Genomic DNA, 19,638 nt, shown 5'->3' with positions numbered 1-19,638 from the left:
AGAAGGGTCATTGTGAAAAATTGGCTTTGTTCACAGAACACAATGACTATACAATTGTTTCCAGAGTTGGCTTACAGTCCACCCTCTCCCTCAAAGAAGAATTAACTACGACCTGGTCTCAATCACACTGTTAGGTATGAACAACAAGACACACACATGCAGACTTAAAGCTACTTAATTATGTTCTGCCTATAATACAGGAATCACCCCAGACTGGCAGACTACTCCTGGGAACAATTAGATAAGGCTCCAAGGAACTTGGGGGACAATGGATCCTAGCCATTTTGTAGTTGCATGGTGACTCTAGGCTAACTCAACATTTGAGTCCTAGGTTTGGTTCTTCGCAACACAAAGCTAAGCACAGATGTTCAATAAATCATGGTTGACCAAATCATAGCTAACAAGCTAATCATGTAACTGAATCAGTCTATTGATTCACTTTGCCCAGTATTGTACATTCTAATTTTCCAGGCCAGGTAGAAATTTCCCCTTTGGTACCCACCTGATCTTTTTAATTGGAAGGATTATAGATTGAATTTATTTTTTTTCCCATTCAAAACATATTACCATTCTATGGTTGGAAACCTTCAATGGACAGAAGCTGATTTGGAAAACTGGACATGTTTGAATCTGATACATCTTCTACTGTGTTTCCCCGAAGACAGAGTCTTATTTTCTTTGACCCCTGAAATAAACACTTGGCCTTATTTTGGGGGAGGTCTTATTATTTTTGAGGTTCAGGAGGCAATGAGCATGTTCACTTCATGACTGCGGATGTGTTGAAATATTTGTTGGAAGGTCTTATTTTCAGGGGAGGGTATTTTAGTGCATGAGCTCAAAAGCCCAATTGGGCTTATTATCTGGGGAGGTCTTATTTTTAGGAAAACAGGGTATGAAAGACACTATAAAAATGTAGGTATCGTGCTTTTGATTGTCATCTGGTGTCATTGGAATCTCCAGTTTTGCCATTCTGTTGGGGTTTGACTATCTATTTGAAACAGTTTGGGATAGGGAACCAAATATTTCATCCATGTCTCAGCTGTTTTAGGACTTGCCCGAGGCTTAAAATAGTCTTCAAAGCATGCAGCAGATATTAATGTCTCCGAGCAACTTTTGCTGGGGTGAAGTTGCAGCTTTAAATTCTTGAGATATTTCTCATCTCCTGAAATGAAAACTATGAAATTGGAAACGAAGGTGGAGTAGGAAGCTTTCCATCCACTATTTCCTCTTGATCATTTCTTCCTCTGCATCTTCACCATTGATTTTAATTTCCTAGCACACTTCCTGTGCATGTTAACTTCTTACACGCTGCTTCCTTTTCTATTTGTCCCACTTTTAACGAATGCAATATTTTAACATGGCATAAAAAGAATTACACATAAAAGATGGCCACACTGAAGTGGAGTTCTGAGCCCTCTGCAGAGGTTTTGGATAAAGTGGAGAAGGCTGCAAGAATATTTTTTTTTCTGTGAACTGGTATTAACACATTAAGCTCCAAGCCAACACTATAATCAGAAACTATGCCCCACATTTCTGATTATTTCCAGAGCAGAGTGCAGATCTGATCATGGATTGAAATGACTGTCAATCATACAGTACTATTGCTGTGAGTTTCAATTAGATTAATTCTTGTATTTGTCAAACAGTGGGATGGTATTTGCAAGGTTTTTTTTAATTGAATGGCACTCCATCTGGTGTTCTGTGTGGCCATTATCAGCACCAGATGAGGTAAAAGCAAGACTATTCACCAGAAATTCTTATAATGATGACATTAAAGTGTAGATGTTTTGAACTCATAATATGAAGGGAAGAGACACATGAGAAAATATTGATGTTTGGAAACTTGTAAGGCCATCAAAACAGACACTGGGAGAAGGAAGTGTGGCCAGGGGCAAGATGGTGACTGGGGTCTGATGACATTAGCTTAGAAGAATTCAAAGAAGTAGTTACAGACACACAGCCTTTCAGGTTATGGAGAGGGAAAAGATATTGAATGACTGAACAGCAAAACTGTGAAATAACCAGAACAAGATGAGCACTGGTATGTTTCAATTATAAAATCACTGAACAGATGATGGAAAGGCGGGTCATCTGAAAATAACATTAAAGTAAAAATACATTTATACAATTGTACAAGTTTGGAATTTATTCAGTGTTTGTGAGCAGTTCTGGCCAAGAATGTCTTCTGAAATGCTTTTTCAACAATCCAAACCTGTGATCTTCCCCCATCCTGCAATCTAAAAAAATAGAAGAAAAGACACAATGCAGGGAAAGATACCCACCTCCTGACATATTTTATCCAAATGTCTGTCTTAAGGCATTCTGTCCTTTTAATCACGCTTGCAGATGTTCCTCTAGTTATGAGAGTATTTTGATGCATGTGTGCTGCTCAGTTAATCCTTATAAATGCAGCTGAAGAGGCCACCAGTCTTGCGAAGTGCCATTATCAACACCATACGAAGATGCATGAAGCCTTCAAGCCACATTCTGTTTACAACTAGACACTCAGATCTGTCTTGTTTGCACTTCTTGCTGCTGCTTGCTTGGGTATAATCTTTGCATGCTGGATTTTGCCATAATACAACCTTTCAAAATGAATGGGAACTTTATGTTTGCCTGTAGAGCCGTGGTGGCACAGTGGTTAGAATGCAGTATTGCAGGCTAGTTTTGCTGATAGCCGACTGCCAGAGGTTTGGCAGTTAGAGTCTCACCACTTAAAGGTTGACTCAGCCTTCTAACCTTTCAAGGGAGGTAAATGAGGATCCAGATTGTTGGGGGCAATATGCTGACTCTGTGAAACTGCTTAGAAAGGATTGCAAACCACTGTGAAGAGGTTCAGGAGAACCTCTAGCTAAGATTTTGTGCAGTTTGGAGAACCCCCAAATCCCACTCCTGGCTGGCCCCGCCCCACCCGCCCCTCCCAGGAGTCCCACATGGCCCGTTTTGGATGCAGGTAAGTGCAGGGTGCGTGTGGAGGCTCAGGGAAGGTGAACAATGGGCCTACTGGAGATTTCCGGCCTCCAGAGGGCCTCTGGAGCCTGCAGAGGCCGTTTTCATCCTCCCAGAGGCTCGAGGAAAGCCTCTGGACCCCGGGGAGGACAACATCCTCCCGCCATGGTGCAGGAGGCCAACTACGCCATGCCCACACCCACCCAGAAACAGGGCAGAGATCCCCTTGCTAAAATTTTTGAAGCCCACCCTTGGATAAGTCTAATTGCTATTGCTATTGTCTCTATGGCATACCTGGCTCTTTTTCAAAAGATCCCATTTGCACAATGTTCCATCTTTTTTGCTTGGAGTTTATGTTAGGATAAATATATTTAATTCCCCAGCCAGACATCTCAGCCACTTGCTGTCTGTTTCACATGTCTTTCAAAAAATCAATAGCTTTGCCTGAATAAGGAAATCAAGCACAGTTGTACTTCACAATCTGGCATTAGTGGAGATTGTCCCCTTGTAGTATAATGAGTTTCTTTCATGACAGTTGTATATTCATTGGAGACAAATCAGTATTGATTTTAAAAACCCTAGATTGGATTAGAGCTTGGCTACCTGAGCTACCTCTTTCTTGTTACCATTTCATTGTAATCCCCATCATAAACCAAGGATTCTCTCCTAACTGTACCATGGTTAGATTAATACTGGGTAAATCAATTATTTTGGCCCATTATTCTGTGTTCTCAAAATTATATAATTTGATATTCATTTCAAATGCTGACTTTAAATTCTGAAGTCATATCACTGTATGCTGTACATTGACTTGAACATTGGGTGCTATCTAATAAAATGAAATTCAATGGTGAAAAAAGTAAGGTTCTACATTTAGGCAAGAAAAACAAAATGCACAGGTATGATATAGGTGGAACCTTGCTCAATAGTAGTAACTGTGAGAGGGAGTCCTAGTGGACAACCATTTAAATATGAGCCAGAAATGTGCAGCAGCTGCCAAAACAGCCCACACAGTTCTAGGCTGCATAAACAGAGGGACAGAATCAAGATCACGTGAAGTGTTAATACCACTTTATAATGCCTTGGTAAGGCTGCACTTGGAATACTGCATTCAGTTTTGGTTGCCACAATGTAGAAAAGATGTGGAGACTCTAGAAAGTGTGCAGAGAAGAGCAACTAAAATGATTAGGGGACTGGAGCTAAAATATATGAACAATGGTTGCAGGAACTGGGCATGTCTAGTTTAATGAAAAGAAGGTCATGATACATGATAGCAGTGTTCCAATATCTCAGGGGTTCCACAAAAGGAGTCAAGCTGTTTTCCAAAGCACCCGAGGGTAGGACAAGAAGCAATGGGTGAAAACAATCAAGGAGAGAAGCAACTTAGAGCTAAGGAGATATTTCCTGACAGTTAGAACAATGAATCAGTGGAACAACATGCCTCCAGAAGTTGTGAATGCTCCAACACTGGAAGTTTTTAAGAAGATGTTGGATAACCATTTGTCTGAAGTGGTGTAGGATTTCCTGCCTAAGCAGGGGGTTGGACTAGAAGACCTCCAAGGTCCTTCCAATTCTGTTATTCTATTCTGTATCTATATTTATGCATACATAAAGATCTTCCTTTAAAAAACAGAAGTTACATCTGCCATCCAAAATAATTTTTCACTGGCAATTCATCTCCTGGTTTTAATATATGGACATCCTCACCTAGCTAAACCCATTCCCCCATCGTGATATGTTGTCATGTAAGAGTTAAATGGAGTAATTTTAATTTCATTTATTAGAAACTGTTTCATCTTTTACTGTTTATCTGTAGCGGTCAGACTTGTAAGGTGGTTGAGCCAAGAAGTGTAGAAATGGATCAATCTGTTCATTGCAGTTTCTCTCAAATTAGAGTCTCTCATTTTTCTAAGCAAGCTGGGTTCAATTAATCCAATTTCAATTTTGTTTTAAAGTTAATACATTCATCATTTGGAGTGACCAATCTCTAAATTCTGTATATGCATTTTTCCTTGCAATTTTACCTAAGTGTTCTAATTTTAGAAACAATTTTCCCTCCTATATTATATACTTTTTATGAATATAAGTTTTTCTGAGCAGGCATTTTCTTTGATACATTAAAATATGCTGTAAACAATATTGCAACATTTGAGACACTGTCATTCTGGAATTATAATTAAACTTCAAATTGCAAATCAATGTAACATTTGAAAAGTTTACATTGGGCAAAAGATCTTTGGAGCAGAAGAATGGAATAGAATAGAATAGAATAGAATAGAATAGAATAGAATAGAATAGCATTCTTTATTGGCCAAGTGTGATTGGACACACAAGGAATTTGTCCTTGGTGCATATGCTGTCAGTATACATTAAAGGTATTTGAAATAAGTCTTGATTTATTCATTTTACCTTTGTAAACACAACAAAGGAACTGTAGTGGTAATGGCAGTAATGTATAGGAAAATCAAGATAACAGCAGTCAAGGGAAAAATAAAAGATGTTTTCGGGAATAAAAAAAAGTCTATGTGATGTCTTTCCACTGTACAATTGAAGTTCTGCACCTTTTTTTTTAGCATGTGTTTCCATGCACATAAAAAAAGAGAGAGCTTTGATTACATGATTTGGGCTATCATTCTTATTTTTTTGGTCTCCTCTCTGCAAACAACCTGGAAAATATCTTTCTTCTTAGGCCACAACCAATGAAGGGTTATGATCCATGTTGTTCCCTGTTATTTCACTTTTGGTCTTATTTTCTCCAGGAAGCATGCTCAAGGCTAGGGCCCAAAGGCATTCTATGTTCTGACCGAGGCTTCCCAAGAGCATGAAACAAACTCCTTGCATCTAAAAAAATCCCTTTTATTAATTTACAGTGAAGTCTGCTCATTCACAGCCAGCAAAGTCTTTCAAAGGAGGATTTACAGTCACACACCTTATCAGTCTTTGAGAGCTGACAAGCCAATATCTGTAGAACTTGGCAAAGAGTCTCGGAGAGTCACTAACCAATCAGCGAATTAATTATCTCCTGCAAACTGCACTCCTCTTTTGCTGCGTTTTTATTTCCTCTGGGAGTGGGGATTCGTCATCTGGCCTTATCATAAGTCAACTCCAACTTATATGGCCTTATTCCCAAGTCAACCCCTGCTCTTTAGTTGTTCCCTTTGTCTGGCAACTCTGCACATGTGCACACTGGGAACAGGCTCCAGCTGTTCGTCTGCCTCACTGATGTCTGACTCTGAAGGCAGCTGATAAATGACATATGGCTCTGGTCCCCTCTCTGCCTCCGACACAGACTCCCCAGAGCCTTGCCTAGACTCTAGGACTGGCCCTTGTTCCTCCCCAACCTCACTGACCGAATCTGCTACCAGCTTTCTTGGCAAGCCACAAAAGTCTATTTGTCATATATTTGTCATATATTCAGTTGATATTCTTCAAGAACGTCCACTCCTGTGATAAATAAGCCATGCATCTTGTTAGTAGTTTATCCCTAAGTCTCCCCTTGGCAAAGCATGATGGTATTTGTGCCACTTTCAAAATGAGCAATTACAACTTTAACGAAATTAACTTTGAGATTTAAACCAATGGAAGTCTCAGCCCCTCACCCTCCTCCCTTTTAAAATACCTCATTCTCTTAATGACACGGTACTTTAGAGAGAGGATTCTGCTGCGGCAGCAATTTTCTTTCACAGCAATGTTTCAACAGCAGCGGCCCCAGATTTCTTGGATCTGCAAATGCCAGGTGTCTGTAAAATAGCTCTTCTCTGGGGAGAAGAAAGGAATGCAAAGAGAAGCATTCACTGTCTTGGCCAGAAGCCCAACCTGCAGTGGCTGTGGAAAATGCACTGCGGTGTCATAGCTCTTTTCCTCCTAATTAGTGTCAGTCATTCAATGAAAACACCCGCTGGACAGCAAGGACTCCAGTGATTCTAACAAATGGGGAAAGTGTTTGGGTTACCAAGGCAAAAGCTGGTGGCATGAGAGGGCTTGAAGTCACACTTCTGATCTTCACTATTAGATATGTTTGCAATCAAAGGTGATATATCTGCATGGATGTTGCTAAGTATAGCAGATAACCCAGAAGATGGTTGGGCTATCTTTTTGAAATGGTGGATCACTTTTGACCAGAGGTGGTCAAAATATTCCAAATATTTTCCTACCAGTTGTAAGAGAGTGTACTTTTCACTCAAAGATCATCCTCGGGGTCAGTGCTGGTGGCTGAGCTGTTTTTTAAGGCAATCCACTCTGCCACGTGAATCAACGAAGCTAAAAAAACAAGGGAATATAGGACAGGGATGGCGGTGCCAACCAGAGGTGGTAATTTACTGGTACTCTAAACTACTCAAAATTTCCGCTACCGGTTCGCTCGAACCGGTCCAAACCGGCTGAATATCACTTCTGAAGGTCACTGAAAGCATCATGGTCAATCAACTAAAGGAAGTAGTTAATTCCAAAAGCTAGTAAGATTCTCCCATTGGCCGTTTGCCTTGTGGCTATGGCCACTGCCATACATGGCAATTCCATGCTTAAAATGCTGCCTTTGCACTTTGACAAAGAATAGCAGCCCAGGGATGCCGGCACCTCACCCAAAGTGTCACAAATGTCTCCATTAAAGAATCAGGTTGCTTCTAGGCCTCTCTTGTCTCAACACTGATTGCCCAGCAATCACTGGGATGTTTTTTGAGGGGCTATTTATTGTTCCCGTGCTGAGATGAACTCCAGAAAATCATTTCCTAGTTGGTCACCATTAGTTCATTCCAGAAGATAAATAGAAGGGACAGCTTGAAACTCTCCAAGAGGCTTTCCAAGAGGCTGTTCTGTGGCAGGACTCTTTAGACACCTCTCTGTTTCTGACATCTCCTTTTCATCTATTTCAAGCAACAGGCACCAGGGGAGAAGTCCTTATTATGGATCTGGACTGATCTTTGTAGGAAGGTTTCCCCCCCCCCAATTCAGTTAAGAACAGCATAACTTTAAGCCCAAAGATAGATGCAAGCACAGGGCATAAATACCTATCATATTACTCACTTTCAGGCTAGTTAATATTATGTGGGGAAGGAGGAAGCAATGGACAATAATCTGTTTTGAGAAGAAAATACAAGGAAGTTCATTTTTTTGTACTGTAGTGGGAAATTCTAAAGGGAAATTCCTAGAGAAAAGACCTGATACTCTGTAAAATTATCTAGACCAGGATGTCAAGCTCAATTTCATTGAGGGCCACACCAGGGTTATGTCTGACCTGGATGGGCTGGTGAAGATGGGAATGGCCAGCTCTCATATCAGAGCTCCTGAGGTGTCCCAAGTGCTTTGCCAGTGAAAACGGGCTCCAGAGCTCCATTTTCGGCTGTGATGGCCTCCTGCAATCCTCTGCCAGTGACAACGGAGCTTGAGAGAGCTGTACATAGCTCTCCCGAGCTCTGTTTTCACTGGCAGAGGAACAGTGGGCTGGTCCTTCACTGCTTCCAAGGTGGCTCCCCAGGCCAGATCTAAGCATTCCATGGGTCAGATCCAGGCTTGGGGCCTTGAGTTTGACACTAGAGAATCCAACTGAAAACTGCAGAAAGTATTTTCACTGTGGCAGAAGAGAAGTGTGGAAAACAAAGTGTATATGATGTTAGTGGATGGTGTTGCATATAGAATCAGAGACAAGGACTCTCATCCTTTGGAGCAGGGCAAGCATCCATGGAGAGAACAAGTGATAATGGCAGTAGTTGCCATATTTTAGTAATGGCCACATTAATGCAGTTCACCTTAGCACACTCAATTCTTTTTGAAAAGATTTAAGGATTGCTGGGCAGTTGTTGATTTCACTTTCATTTTATACATAGAATATTTATTTCTGCAATAAAATACGGCTTCCTTTGAAGAGAATATATTTAGTGTGAAAAAGTAAGCTGTATTTTATACCTCTACTCCGAATAAAATCTAACATTGTAGCTGCTTGATTTCTTTATTTATTTTAAATCACACAATTGGAAAAAAGCCCACACATTTCCTAAATTATCAGAAAAGCAGAAGCAAGAAAGGAATTGTAAGTAAGCAAGTGGAAAATCATGGTTAATTACACATTTCACAATATAACTAATGCTCAAAGATATCTACAAGACTATTAAGAATTCTTTAATCTAAGGTGATCTACTTGCAATATTGATCCTAGATAAACCACGTAGTCCAAACTTTAGTTTTCCCTACAACAGAAAAGAATAATTTCAATTAATAAGAAATATCCATCTTTGGATATCAAACTAATTGTCAACATGGGAAACTTTAGTATCTTCATCTGCTTACTATCTACTTCAACCATCCTCTGGTTGTTTAGTTGAAGAGTGAGGAGCAGGGGTCCATCAAGTTTTTGGACTTTTAGTGCCACCATAGTGGCCAGAGTCACTTGGGTGAGATGGTTGATGGAGAATTTTGTTAAATAAATAAATGAATGAATATTTAAAAAGCTGGATTTATAACTGCAATTATAATTCATAACTCCATCCTAGTTATTTCAGCTGTAATCATCATTTCTATATTGACTTTTCTCTTTAGTGTGGGAAATGTTCAGCACGGAGAAAATAATAGAAACTGTGGTCATACTTTGATACTCAACTGCTTTAAAGCTCATCAGATTTGATACTTGATGCACCTTGATGTGAACATTTTGTCCAGATACTTGTCATTTGTTTTGTACTTGATGTGCAAGCTAGAACTTGTTGCTGTCAGTTGCCTTGTGATTTTCTTCTTTTTCTAGCCAAAACAAAGGGCCATTCATAGGGTATCTTTTGCCCTGTGCATATCCCCTTGCGGTCTTAGCTTCTATAGTCATTTTGTGTATTTTGGGGCATTTTTTAATCATCATGGGTCTTTAGTTTGGGAACATATTAACTTTATTTATATTATTCCTTATACGAAACATTTGTTTGGTACTCGTCATTTTTTTATTCTCGTTGCACTTCCTGGAATCAAAGATGACTACCAAGGTATCATTGTATTGAAATCTGAATTCAGTTGCCACCTATGGTGAATCGGTCAACTCCCAATGGCAATATCTCTAGCCCAAGATTCATTTGGTCTATTAATCTAGATGTTCCTGGAGAAGGAATACAATTGAATTTCCAATTGACCTTTCCTTTCCTGTCTTTCTCCTGGACAGACAGACTCCTGGAACTTTATGGCTGTTTAACAAGGACATTCCATCTCAAATCAGACATTTAGGATAAATAAACTGGGAATGAGTTGGTACCATAAGATTGTAACTATGTGATATTGCATTAAGTGCTTTTATCATTTTACTGTGAAAGCTTAATTTCACTTTTATTGATGTATGTGAACTGCTGAGAATCTATTCTGCAGCAGAATGCCAATCCAATAAATAAATTGATGGATATTTGCCATCATTGTTTTTGGCCCCTATCGACCACATAGAATAGGTTTTCTCCATGATGATTTATCCCTAATCTGTTGTTTTAAAGTCTCTCTATGATGCATTCATCACTACTGCATCTGAGTCCATCCTTTGGTCACCCTCTTCTCTATCCATCCATCATTCCTAGCATTAGAGCCTTCTACATTAGTTGATCACAGAGAAGACAGAGCAAACCTGTTCTCCAAAGCACCTGAGGGCAGGACAAAAAGTAATGGGTGGAAGATCATTAAAGAGAGATCCAACTTAGGAGAAATTTCTTGCACAGTGAGAACAATTAATGGGTGAAATGTCTTACCTCTGGAAGTTGTAGGTGCTCCAAATTGCAGGTGGAGGTTTTCAAGAAGAGACTGGAAAGCCAGAAAGTTATAGGGTCTCCTGCTCAAGCAAGGGATTGGACTAGAGTTCTCCCAAGATCCCTTTCAATCCTATTATCATATATTCTATTTGTGACTTAAATGAGAATCCTGAGTTGATTTATTTGGTGATCTATCAGTTTATTTTCTTGGCTATCCATGAAACCTATTTCAGGAACACCAAAATTCAAAAATGACAATAATCTTCATATCCTGTTAACTTTAAAATCCAACTTTTGCTTCCAAACAGTGTCACAGAGAACAGCATGACTTACACAATTCTGATCTTTGTACGTACAGACCAGAGGTGGGTTCCTACCAGTTCGCACCAGTTTGGTAGAACTGGTTCATCAAATCTACCGAACTGGTTAGAAGAGGTTCCACCAGTGGACCCAGAAAGCAGGCCACACCTACAGAAGAGGTTCCAAAAAATTTTGAAACCCACCACTGGTACAGACATATCACATTACTTAAATAAATAAAACCTTTTCATTTTCCATTTTTTTTTAAAAAAAATCTGCATTAGAATCACACTAATAATGATTCCAAACTCTTAACTCAGCAAAGTTTTAATTAGTAATTATAGATGTAGGAATTAAGGATGAATGTTTATTTTCTTAAAAGTAAAGGTTCCCCTCACACATAAGGCCTAGTCGCTCCCGACTCTAGGGGGCGGTGCTCATCTCCGTTTCAAAGCCGAAGATCCAGAGCTGTCCGAAGACATCTCCGTGGTCATGTGGCCGGCATGACTAAATGCTGAAGGCGCATGGGATGCTGTTACCTTCTCACCAAAGGTGGTCCCTATTTTTCTACTTGCATTTTTACGTGCTTTCAAACTACTAGGTTGGCAGAAGCTGGAACAAGTAACAGGAGCTCACTCCATTATGCGGCACTAGGGATTTTAAACCCCAAACTTCCGACCTTTCTGATCAACATTATTTTGTTACTTGAAGAAAAAAAACACTAAAAAAAATCATACATTCGTTTCATGAATGGACGTTTTTCAAATTTTCACAACTCTTAGTGAGTCCAGCCCTGAAACTTTAAAAATTCTAACTTTAACCAATTAATATAGTTAAAGTTAAATGTTAGGTTCTTAGCAGTTACCTGGGTTAAAAATGTATGTCCTTTATTACTTATATTGATTTCCAACTACATTCAATTTTCAGGCTAGTTTCATGAACGTTATTAGCCTAATATATCTGATCTCATCCCATTGACCTCAATAATGGAAGAACAATTAAAGATGCCTTTAAAGTTTTAGATGTCAGGAAAAAATAGGCATATTTGGCAAGTTTTATTAATTTCTGGTGGATTGTTCTTTGAGGCAGTGGCTGCATTTTCTCAAATTATAAAAATGATTTGATCCACAATTATTAGCCCATATTAAGGGCAATTATCAATTCCCCCATCAGCTTAAATATTCTAAATTGTCTTCTGGCTGCTCAGATCATCAACACTCAATGATGAAAAGTCAGCAACTATGCCTACAATTAAGAATGATTGATAAAATTACTTAAGATTTTCCAGAATGAAGAAGCTTGCATAGAAGATCCACTGTTGAAAAAGATTAAAGCTGGCAGCACAGAGGATACAGAAACGAACCCAGTTTAAGTCTCATTGAACATATATTATAGCTTCAAAATCTGGAGGCAAAGACATTGCTGTAATATTTATTAGAATAATGAACTAGAGAGGCTATCTGTTGCTGATGGTTTAACTCTTGTTAAACCTTTGCAATGAAGAGTCCTAGCAATCCCTATAAAAACAGTTGTAGTTTATCACACCAAGTGTTTCTCTTTGAAAAGTATCTATTATCATTGGCTAGTTATTTTTTTTTCAAATGAGGAACAAGTTATTTAGTCACGTATGATTGTAGGAGAAGATGTCTGTAGAGATTCTCAGTCATCCAGGTTGTGGTTGTCCCAAAGATGATTTTTCAGGTGGCAACTGGACTTCCTTGTTTTTTTTCCCTTTTGAAGATGTTTTGCTTCTCATCCAAGAAGCTTCTTCAGCTCTGACAGGATAGTGGGGAATGGAAGGATTTATATCAGGGATAGGTTCTGGTTTCTGTTACTGCTGGTTTTTGCACAGAAGCAAAAAACGTGGCCGGCCGAGTTACTACCTATTCAGCTGAACCGATCCGAACTGGTAGAAACCCACCTCTTATTTATATTCCTTGCAGATAGTTGATCATAAGGGGGTGTGCATAAGCGCACCAGCGTGCCTACCAGGGGTGCGTTTCAGGCGGTTCGCGGCAGTCCCCGCGAACCGGTTGGTCGGCGAACCCGGAAGTAAGTAACTTCCGAGAACGCCGAAGGGTCCACCTGCCCACCTACGTTTCTTACCCGGTTTTGACGAGTTCTGCGCTTCCACGCATGCGCAGGATGCATACAGCGCCTGCGCGATCCTCCAGGAGCAGCTGGAGCATCACACAGATGCTAGTATGCATGCGTGCACTGCGCGCGTGCACGAGGACGCCGCCGGCCCCGTTCCAACCGAACCGATTGGAACGGGGCGAGAAACCCACCCCTGGTGCCTACCATCCCTGTCCTACTGTCCCCATTTATGTGTACTCTTTTTATGTGTTTATGGCTATGTTTTGCTTATTTATATCCATTTATTTGTGCCATTTTTCATGTGTCCATATCTGATACACTGATTTTTTAGAATTTAGAATTTAGAATTTTATTAGAATTTGTAGGCCGCCCTTTTCCCTGAGGGGACTCAGGGCGGCTCACACAAAAACTGGGAAGGGGGGGAATACAGACAGTAGGACAACATGTAATAAAATAGCAAACAACATACATTCATCATTCGGGAGGGGCAACTATCCTATCCCCAGGCCTGACGGGCGAGCCAGTTCTTCAAGGCTATGCGGAAGGCCTGGACGGTGGAGAGGGTACGAATCTCCACGGGGAGCTCGTTCCAAAGGGATACTTGTTTCCTTGTACTTGTTGACAAATAAATCAATTTGCATATTTTAGAAGGTCCTAGAAGCACTTGGAGGTTTATCTGTGTCCTCAGGATCACCTGAATGGTGCTGATGGTTCCTGTAGTCCCATAGATGACCCATTGCAAAAACATAACACTGAGCTGTGCGCCTTTTTTCCAATTCTGCCAACAAGGATGTCTGATTTGTTACTCTGCCCTCTGTGAAGATTCCTACTGGCATAGAAGGTTAATGTGCTACCCTTGTTTTTGAGAATAGAGATGCCCCCCCAGCTTCCTCAACTTCCTCAAGGATCTGGATGAGGCAGAATAGGAGATCTCTAAGCTTTTACACAAATGGCTCCATCTGTCCCTTTAACCACATTGGCTGCAATTATGAATGCATGGTGCTAGTGCAAATTCAGCAGCAGAATAAAAAATGGATACCATATTTTTATTTGGATAATTACACATTTGACTACTTGGGGAATAAAGTACCTGAATGGAGTTAAAGGAAGTCTAAATCAAGGTATTAGAGCTTGCAATGATTAATTGACAGACAAGGAAAGAAACAGAGACACTGAAAACAGGAGCAGAAGCCAACCCTCACAACTGAGAAAAGCAGCACTAAAAAGAAACATGCCTGATCCTTCCATACTTTCCCCACCAACTTTCCCTTCTAAGTTCCATTTCTCCCAGGGTTCTTGAATGGAGGGGCTGGATTTCAGGAATAGTCACCAAACTTCTCAGAATCAACAGGCAGTTTTGACGTGTTTTTGTGCTTCATTGAGGAAACTAATAGAGTACAGTTATACATAAATGCACATGGTATTAACATGGGTCTACTGTATACTTCTTCACATATCAGCATCGCTATGTGCGGCTGCTCAGTGGCTTCTTTGCTTAGCGACTGATAGTAGCATCATTGGGATGATGATGCTATGATGGCTTACTATTTGGAAAAAAATACTGTTTGATATGGGGAGAAATGCTTTAAGATAGAGGTGTCAAACTCAAGGCTTGCAGGCCGCACCCAGCCATAGCTGAAAACAGAGCTTGAGAGCCGATTTTCATTGGCAGAGCATTTGGGCCAACCCAGGTGCCCCCAATATGAGTGATGTCAAGCTGGCCACGCCCACCCTGGCCACACTGACCCTGGCCCCTAAGCCTGATATGGCCCTCAATAAAATTGAGTTTGACACCCCTGCTTTAAGAACTCTTCAAGGTACCTGATTCAACTACTACACCCAATGCTGTTTTTTTAATGGTTCTACCTATGCTGCAATAAGCCCTTTTTAATAAGGAATCGGTTTCCACAAGTAGTTTCAGAAATGGCATAGAGATCTCTTTCATGAAGAGAAAACTTATCTCATGAAAATACACAGAAGCTCCTGAGTACATCTCAAATATCTTCTTGGATCCCAGCCCATGTCTTTGAAGGAAAATTGGTATATCTGTGTGACAATTGCAGCTGCCCTTTGATATATTTTTTTCCTGTAAAAATGCTCTTGCAGAACCTATTTTTAAATCAGGCTAGGCAATTAAATAGCAAGTGGAGGTAAATTGGTAAATCTATGAATAAGATAAGAATAAAACTGTTTGTTACTATTTGCAGAGATGGTGAAAGCTCACTCTGGCTTGAAAGTGGTTACAAGTGATGATTTGACCTTCAAGTCTTCTTTGAAAAGCCTGCTTATTTAGAGTTCCTGTCTATCTAATGAAGTCGTCTTTCTTCCTTCATTATCTTTCAAACTAAGAAATATTGCCATCTTAAGCTATTTCTAGGCAACAGCATTGAAAGTAATTAAACTTATCTCCATGTGGCTCATTAGCTCTATACAGTAGTCAGTGTAACTTCATTCAGTAAAGGAAACTCAAACTCAATTTTAGAAGTATTCCAACTACCCATGCAAACTATAATGTGTTTAACAAGATAGGGCATCTCTGTAGGATTGACTTTGTGACTTAATGAAATTTGCCTAACCAGGCATATTCAGAAAAGTGGTTCAGGTTAGTATGTATTTAGAAATAAGGAACAATAAGTGCTCAGACTAAAATGTGTGGCCATGAACCGAACATATTGTAAAAGGTAAAGGTTCCTCTTGCACATATGTGCTAGTTGTTCCTGACTCTAGGGGTCGTTGCTCATCTCCGTTTCAAAGCCGAAGATCCAGAACTGTCCAAAAACACCTCCATTGGTCATGTGGCTGGCATGACTAAATGCCAAAGGTGGACAGAATGCTGTTACGTTCCCACCAAAGGTGGTCCCTATTTTTCTACTTGCATTTTTACATGCTTTTGAAATGCTAGGTTGGCAGAAGCCAACAAGTAACAGGAGTTCACTCCATTACGCAGCGCTAGGGATTTGAACCACCAAACTGCCAACTTTCTGATCGACAAGCTCAGTGTCTTAACTACTGAGTCACTGTGTCACTGTGAACTTACTGAGAAGCTTCTTAATATAATACTTTGGGTTTCCCTCCAGGGCATTTTTTTTCCAGCAAACTAATTTAAATATAGAAAATAATTTTAGGTGTTACTGTTTTAAGATAATTGAGAGTGACAAACTTGCTTATCATTTGATGACCAATGTAATTATAGGGAGCTGACTGTGACCTCATTAGTCAAAACTAAATTTTTAGGATTCATCCATCCCTTCCTAACTCCTTCTTTTAAATAAATTCTTAGAATTATCCTTCTGAAACTGCAGTGTGAATCAATGCTGGCATCACTACAAATCACATTTAATCTTATATTTCTTGGCCACATCTTTAGTTCTCTTCTCTGCATATTAATAGTGTATGTCATCATTGAAATATAAGAGCTTTCTAAGACCTAAATCTCTGCAATCATTTTTTTTGTCACTGATTCTGAAAATCCTCCCCAAAAATTCCTATCTGGGTAATATTCTGATTGTAATGATACTATTTTTTTACCTGTTCTTTCTCTCCTTTTATTGAGCTCATTCTTCGCTTCCCTTTTATTCCCTGACATTGATTTTGATTCACTGTGTTGATTTCTATTATTTTGTTTCATACTTGGGTGTGTTGTTCTCACGTTAAATGGAGCTTCATGCTGTCATGAATATGATGTCAAGAAAACAGATTCCCAAGGCCAAATATGCGTGTTAATTTAAATTATAAATTAATAAGATGGAGGACAATGAGAATAAAGATCCTGCGGAGAATGGTTGGGATGATGGACTATGCAATGTTTGACTTTTACATTGGTGCTGCTGCTCCAGATGGGCTTCTCTGCCCAGTTGCTGGGTGTGTGTGGCCATTGTGGGCATGGCCTAGTCGGCCTCCTGCATCATGACAGGGAGGGTGTTTTTGCCCTCCTCGAATTCCGGAGGCTTTTCTTGAGCCTCCAGGAGGGCAAAAATGGCCTCTCCAGGCTCCAGATGCCTGTTTCCAGCCATCCCGAACTTCTGGTAGACCCATTTTTCGCCCTCCGTGCATGCCCTGCACTTAACCTGCATGCAAAACGGACTATGTGGGGACTCCTGGGAAGAGCGGGGTGGAGTGGGGAGGGCCAGCCAGGAGTGAGATTTGAGGGTTCTTGGAACTGCACAGATTCTTAGGTAGAGATTCTCCTGAACCCCTGCTAACCCCCAGCAGCTGAGCCCTGTACTAGATGGGAAAGGAACAGCAGATAAAACTTTAGGACTGATCATCATGTGAACTACTATTAAACCAACTATAAATTCTTCCTATACTTCCTTAGTAATCATAGAGAAAAAAATAATCCATAGGACGATTGGATGAGCTTTGACAGTTCATTATCAGTACACCGTACACAACATTTCATAATGGTAAGTTTCTGTTTCTCAGCACTAATGGCTGATTTTCTAATTTTACAGCTGGTGGCAGATAAACCCTCTTGAATGCAGCTGTGACAAGTACATAGCAGCCCTCTACTTCCTCATCATAAATAATGTAAAAATGGTAAGGACAATTATGACACACTTGTACTTTTTCCCATCCTGGAAGCAAGCAGGAAGGAAACATGCTGAATTTACTTTCCACTACAAGTGAAAATGCAAAATTTGCCCCATTCTTGGCAGTGGGAAGGTAAGGAAACTTAGCAACAGGAAGCTAGTGGTATGCAGGGTCATCTCTAAAGAGGAAGTTTCAAGCTATATTTTAAACTTCTTAACTGATAATTAAACAGCAGTCCTACATTCATATTCTGGGTTGTTAGGCAATGTGACCTCAGCATTGCCCATTCACTTACCGCTCTCTTCCTATAACCATGCAATGAGAGAGGCAATGAAGAACAGTTTGTTCTACTTGCTTATTCAACAGAAGGGGATCAAATGCTGAAATCTTCAGTAGTCAATCGTACATAGTGATGTAACTCAAGTTTTATGAAACTAAGTTCTAAAAGACCATTAAATGACAGCCAATCCTTAAGAGTAGCTCACCAGTTGCATAGTCCTTGTAAGCATATGTAAAGATGACAATTGACATTGAGGTCAATTGCAGAATCGCCAAGGCAAGCTCTGCATTTGGCAGATTAATTGACCAACGTGTGGGACTGCAATGGAATAAGCCTTGTTACAAAGCTTAAAGTCTACCAAGCAGTAGTGCTAACTACCCTGATGTATGCCGGTGAGACTTGGACTGTTTACAGGAGACATGCTAGGCAATTGAACCACTTCCACATGACCTGCCTCTGTAAAATACTGAGAATCCGGTGATAGGACAAAGTGCCAGACACAGAAGTCATCTCTAGAGCAGGCCTGCCATCAGTTCACACCCTGCTGATGAAAGCCCAGACATACTGGGAAGGCCATGTTGCAAGGATGCCAGACCATCGCATCCCCAAGCAGCTCCTCTATGGTGAGCTGCCTCAAGGAAAGCGATCGCATGGGCAACAAGGGAAATGATACAAAGACATGTTGAAAGCCTCCTTCAAGTCCCTGGAAATTGACCACCTCCTGGGAAATCCTGGCACAAGATCAATCAACATGGCGCACGCTGATCCATGAAGGCTGCTAGACAACTGAGGATAGAAGAACAACCATGGCACAAGAGAAGTGAGCACTCTGCAAAGCCAGAGCTGCAAATACTGCAACAATGGTGCCCACACATGTCTGCCTGACATATGGCAGAACATTTCGTGCCGGTATGGGCCTTACCCGCCACCTGCGGACACATTGTGGACAGCCCGCAACCTGTTAGAGGTCAAGGTCCTCTTCGAACACGATGGGCAAACATCATGTAAAGATGATAAAAGAGAGATACAAGATGGCATTCTAGTATTCCGAAGTCATCATTATCATTATAAACACCTTGTGAAAGGCTCCATCTCAATGGCAGCCGAGTCAGCTTAATTAGAATCCAAGGTTTGAAAGATGATTTCTATGGATATTTGCTGTAATATGAAAGGAGCAGTGAGGCATAAAACAACAAATAATTAGCATACAGAAGGTTCCTTTCTGAAACTTTACGTAGAGATATAATTGGCTGTCATATTGCATTATTTTTATAGAAGAGTTTCCAGGTATGTTTGTGTATGTAGGCAAAGCAATTTATTAGAAAACTGCAACATGAGAAAGGAAGAGCATGCTGAAGGAGGAAAAAACTTAATACGGTCATAAAATCTGCAAGGAAAAGCAGAAAATGAAGTTCCCTTTTTTATCACAAGAAGATAATGACAATAATTGGCTATGATTGGATTGTTGGAAAGGTGGCACTGAACAAGACATACAGTAAATGATGTCCATAAGGATTAGAAGAAAAGAAAAAGTGCAGGTGTCAATTCAGTAAAAGTGCCATATATTTTAAAAGCGCAAAGTCTTGGCCACTTAAGAATTTTAGAACTTGGATGATAATGAAAATGGGACTGTCTCCAGAAGGGCAGAAAAGCAGGAAGGAACAGAACAGATCAAAATCTAGCAAATAAAGATGCACCTTTTACATAAGTTTTAAAAAAATATCAGCACATTCAGCAACCTCAAAACTAATAATAAATTAAGAATTTCCTCTGGAC

This window comes from Thamnophis elegans, chromosome 7 (genome assembly GCF_009769535.1).
Source record: "Thamnophis elegans isolate rThaEle1 chromosome 7, rThaEle1.pri, whole genome shotgun sequence".
In the NCBI taxonomy this organism is placed as follows: Eukaryota; Metazoa; Chordata; class Lepidosauria; order Squamata; family Colubridae; genus Thamnophis; species Thamnophis elegans.
This window is presented reverse-complemented; position numbering follows the sequence as displayed.